Source organism: Camelina sativa, chromosome 16, assembly GCF_000633955.1.
Source record: "Camelina sativa cultivar DH55 chromosome 16, Cs, whole genome shotgun sequence".
In the NCBI taxonomy this organism is placed as follows: domain Eukaryota; kingdom Viridiplantae; phylum Streptophyta; class Magnoliopsida; order Brassicales; family Brassicaceae; genus Camelina; species Camelina sativa.
In genome coordinates this window covers 12,476,146-12,481,998 of record NC_025700.1, presented here as the reverse complement: position 1 = coordinate 12,481,998, position 5,853 = coordinate 12,476,146, and the positions used below count along the sequence as shown (strand labels likewise).

The 5,853-nt window shown below is 29.0% G+C and overlaps 1 long non-coding RNA gene across 1 annotated transcript; it reads left to right on the top strand.

Moving 5' to 3' along the window:
- LOC109129640 lies at window positions 3,278-4,667 on the top strand. The gene is made up of 3 exons (XR_002035922.1): window positions 3,278-3,401; window positions 4,018-4,164; window positions 4,514-4,667. It is a non-coding gene; the product is annotated as an uncharacterized LOC109129640 (long non-coding RNA).

Sequence of the window (5,853 nt, the reverse complement as noted above, 5' to 3'; positions counted from 1 at the left end):
CCAAGATTAGCCAAGAGAATCTATCTAAGAGTTAGCCGAAACCAGTAAACCCTCCAAACAAATCTCAAAACCAACATCAAACATTAAAAAATCTCACAATCATATCGAATTTAATCCTAAACCCTAACATTAACAACATGCAATAAGTAAGAGATGAGAAGACAAACCTTCTCTGTCCGATTCGTCTCCCAGTGGATCTCGCCGTCCGCTTTACGCCATCAGAAGACTAAGCCGTCGTCGTTGTTGCATAAGGAGGTTCATCGTCGTGAGAACAGAAGCGTCAAGTCTTCCGGTTTAAGTCGATCGGAGTGGGCATCTTCTTCCTCAACCAAAACCCTCCAGTTTTAGCCGGCAAAATCTGATGGTTCCCGGTGAATCCACTGATTTCCGGTTGTTCGTAGTTTGTGTCGCCGACTCTCTCGAGAGATAAGAGAGAGACAGTGTCGGGAAACAAAAGAAAAGAAAATAGGGAAATAAAAGAAAATTAGGTTTTATATTTATGATTCATCCAATCATATTTAGCCACATAATGTTTCTCTTGAGTTGCTCCAAATGCTTCCGAAAGAAACGATATTCAGCTTAATGGACTAAAATACAGATTTTTAATACAGTTTTGAGGCCCAATTGCAAGAGTATCACTGAGAGTAATTGCCAGTGGAAATGGTTTTAGGGATTGATTCCTTAGATTTCTCAAATTATAATAAATAAAACTAAATAATATTATCCTATGATGTTTCTATAAATTGAAGTACATTTGGTTTCCTTTAAGTTATACTTATTTACAAAGTTAATCTTTAAAAAATTGCATATACAAACAGAATCAATTAGATTCCTAAAATGTCTCTACAAATTTGGTTTATAATTTCCTAAAACAATTTATATATTAAGAAATTTATTACATTTAATAACATATGCCAAAAATATTTATACAATATTTTCTTCTTTTAAAAACTCTAATATTCAGTAATAACTATATTTTTTCATATGAACAATTAAAACTTTAATGGTTATTAATATGCTGATAAAAAATACAAAAAATAATTATTTCATGGGTTAAATCTAATAAATTAGAGTATTTATAATATAAATTAATATGCGGTATACTGCAAAATAACTTTTATGGATATAATTCTTTCACGGTTAAATCTAAATAACTTTAAACTTACGGATTAAATTTAAAAACACTAAAACTTTAAAAATATAATAATGTAAGAATAATTCTTTCACGGGTTAAATCTAAAAATCAGTAAAAATTTCTATTTTTATAACCATAAGAAATTCGATACGTTACAAACGTAATATTAGTATAAAATATGAATAAAACTAAATAATTGTCGCGTGTCTGCGGTATAGAACTGATCAAATTTTATAATTAACAATTAAAATACAATTATACAATCTTAAACACTAAACAAAAGAAACAAAATTAACAAACAAATACAATTTTTTAAAAGTTAATTTTTTTTGTTGTAAAAATATTGTCGTGCGGTGTACCGCGGGTTAAAATTTAGTATATATATATATATATATACAAGTTACATATGTAACTTTTTCATCACTAATTTTAATTAGTGTATATTTTCTTATACCATATTATAATGTAATTAGTTCCAAAAGAATGCCATTATATATATATATATATATATATATAATGCTTGTGGGAATGAATGTGGTGTTAAAATGTGTGCATATCTCCAATGTATATTTCTATTTTTTTTCTCTAAAATAGAGTAACTCTAAAATAGAGCATGAGTTAGTGTAAAAAAATAAAGGTAAGAATAAATTTGTTCTATATATAGAGCAACATGGAGCAAATGTTGTTCTATATAGAGATTTGACTCTAAAATAGAATAGGGTTGGAAGTGCCCTTACCTCCCATATAATAGAAAGGAATTTTGTTTTCTTTTCAAAGTTTTATTGTACAAGTACATATATACTTTCAGTTCATCATGTTAATTCACTGGCATATATGTAACATATATACTTTCAGTTCATCATGTTAATTCACTGGCATATATGTAGTGGACAATATATATATATATATATATATATATATATATATACAGATCGAGCTTTAGTCTGGTACTATATATATCTCTGCATAGTAAATCGTGGGAACCGATCTTAACACTAACAACATGAACTCTTATCTTGTTTGGTATAGTTCGTTGAACTCGTATAGTAAAGCATGCACCGACCATGACAATATAAGAATACGCCGCTTTGTCCATATTTTTTTAAACTATGTTTGAATCCGCCGTATAATATTATTTCTTTTATTTTGTTAGATATATTATATTTATGAATGCTTTGCCTTTCGTGTCTAAGTCAAAGAGTAAAATAAAATGTTTTATATATTGTGTGTATTAAATGAAAATCAAATATTTTTTGTTTCTGTTAGGTTTTGATGCATGGTATATTTGACATATATCACACTTTCTTAAACTTATATATCATTCTGTCTATTATTTTTGTGTTTATTATGTCAAACGTATCAGTCTGCATCCATTTTAGCTTGTTTGATTTGTAATCTACATGGTCTTGCTACTACTCGCATAGGCTTGGCCGCTAAACCCGCGACCCGCATAGGCTTATCCACTAAAACCCGCAATCCGCATAGATTTCTATGTGACTGTAAAACCCCTTCTACTTGTTTAGGAAGAAAAAATATTAAAAAATTTTGTGTTCAATGTTATGTTCAATAAGCCTTGTTAAGTCCAAGCGGACAGACCTCTAAAATATATTTAAAAATAATTGAAAGAAATCAAATTGTTTTTAAATATAAATTAATATTTTCCTATTTAAATTAATATATTTTGTATTTCGTAAGTAATTTAGTTTTTATACATCAAAACTCTTTATAGTATCACATATATTACATTAGTGTCTTTATGACATTAATATCTTATAAGTTTTTATAGAAAAAATGTTCCATTTGCAAATCTTTTGATATGAGATATGAGATATAATACTTACAACAAATTTTTTTTTAAGAAAAACTCAAATTCTGATAATTAATGTACATACATTATAAATTATTTTTAGATATTTATACTATACATGAATCAAATATGTAATAATATTTTAGGATAACATTTATACTGCAACTTATTGTAACCTATGTACTCTAATTTGTTTTCTTAACAACACAAAATAACTCATTTACTATTTGGGCCTTTAATTCTACACCAAAGCCCATACAACTTTCCTTCCTCCACCTTACGACACAACAACTCCCTTCGTCGTCGTCGAGGTAGAGAGAGAGAAGAGAAGAACAACTCCCTTCTTCTTTTCTAATTCTTTCTTCCTGTAATTTCTCTTGTTTTCATACTTGATTCTATTGTGTAGGTTTAATCAAAGATGAGACTCCAACAAAAGCACCCAATTCTGGTTGATCCGAGGTTCGTATCTAACCAATTCACAACTTCGTTTTATAATTTATGTGGTTGTTGATCTTCAAATTTAACCCAGTTCGCAATTCAAATAACATATACCTTTCGAATTGAACATTACCCAAAAAATATTTGTAAATCTGATGACAATAATTTCCGATTATATACTGATAATCATGAAAAATCAAATTCAAAATTTGGGGTTTATACAATCTCAAAATCGAATATGAATTTTGTAAGTTTGTTTTCGTTGAAGTAAGCATCTCAAATAACTTAATTCAGGTTTTAATATGAATCAAAGAGACCTTATTTCAAAATCTATTTTTTTTTAAAAAAAAGATGGAATTTTATCCCAAATTGACAAAGGGAAAATGTTCAACTGATCTCCATTCTCCTGGAATGATCTTGTTTCCACACCGGTTCATCAAGTCATTTTTCATGGAAGCGTGGATCTTTGTACCCTGAAATAACATTAGATTTGTTTAGTTTTATAAAAATACAACTTGAATATGTATGTATACAAAATGGTGATAGTTTTAAAAAAATTGTTTATACTCACTTCACTTGAACGTCAGCGAGTACCATGTTCAAGGTTTCACCAAATTTTGCTGTATACGTCTTCCAGGTATGAAGAATCCAAACTTGAACTTTCCATGAAGTTTTCTAAGGCTTAACATCTCAGATGAATGCCAAGGCTGCAGCCATTGGCAATACTTTTTGTATGTTTAGCTACTTTTAAAGGAGGAATGATAAGTGTTTGATGATTTTCAGAGTGAGTTTGATGATCATATTTATAGATGAATAGTAGCTTAGGGTTTAGGTAAAAAAGTTTGAATGTTAGTTTTTTGTGAAAGCAAAAAATCTTGGATACGCTTAACAGAAAAGGATACTTCGCCAATTTAGAATGAATGATGGTTGATTTACGGGAAATATTCAATATATGACGAAATATTTGACCGATGATTATGGAATTTTGGTTTATTAGATAGTTATAATTTTTTTAGAAATAGAATCGAGATTTTGTGGTGATTAAGTTTTGAAGATTTCTTTTTATTCGTATATTCTTTCGATTATGTGTGAAACAACTAATGGGCAAGGCTTTTTTGGTGGTTTTCGTACAGGCCAAAACGACATTCACGTGAAGCCCAACAACATACAAACCGGATTATACGTGAAAGGACGCGGATCCTTTCTCCAAACGGGTCGGGTAATGTCGATTCTTTATTTTTTACAAAATTACCCTTCCAATTTCAATAAACACTCTCCTTTACAGTTAATTGAATGGCAATCTGGGAAATTTTGAGCAATTTTCAAATTTGTACTTTTCTTTTACTTATATAGAGATTATTTTTCCATTGTGTTCTCTTCCTAGCCAATTATAATAAATACATTAAAACTAACAATTTTGGAGATATAGAACATTTTGACAAGAACCGAGTGCATGTGCATTGTTCATGGTTAATTGGCTCAATATAAGTTAAAAGATGTGTTACATTTAATTTAGAGAGGGGATGAAGATGATTTGCGTTCGTGAACCCGTCACAAATATTATCAAAAATCTGAAACTTCCTAACTATATTAAAAGGAGAAAAGAAAACTTTCAGACAAGATTGACGTTACTGTTTAGAGCTGGGTGGAAAGAAAAAAGTGCCTTAGTGGTACTTATGGAATAATGTAGATTTCTATATAGATAGGTACATATTAGGGGCTATGGCACATTTTATGACATGTGTCCCTTTTTTGGAACCTTAGTTCAAGCTTTTGAATATATTAATTTATAGTTTCGCTAAAAATAATTATAATTATCATATTTATCAACATTTGGAGATAATGTGACACATCGGCTCACAATAATATACAGACAGAAATTTCAATATTAAAATAAACGCGTGCCAACAATTGATTGATGATAGCTAGAATATTCATGATGAGAATTTGTATATGTATATATATATACATATTTCAATTCTTTTTATTAAATAAAATTTATAAAAGTTATAATGGTCACGAATGGCAATGCAAAACATGATGAATGAATGTGTTTTTAGATGTGAGAGTTATTCGATTTAATAAAACAAGACTTTTGATTTGTAACAATTATAGTGATTTGAGAGTTGGTGATCCAATATTATTACTACTATATGAGACAGTCTTTAGTTCTAGCAAATGTAGACAAACAAAAGGAAGAAAAATTCTAACTAATCCAGAATACTTATTGCGAAGTCTTATGAAAAAATTTTGTGAGATACATCAAAACAATTATCAAACGTAGACAGTCATAATGATAGTATTCATCACAAGCCAATGTACCAATTGGGGTCTCCTTATACAACACACCACAATTTGTTGATGTTTTTTTATTGGTTATTTCTTAATTTTTTTGTTGATTTTTTTAGTCGTATTATACCCCTAAACATCAAAAGCTCTACATCTTAAGAATTACTATATCCTTTGTGTACAA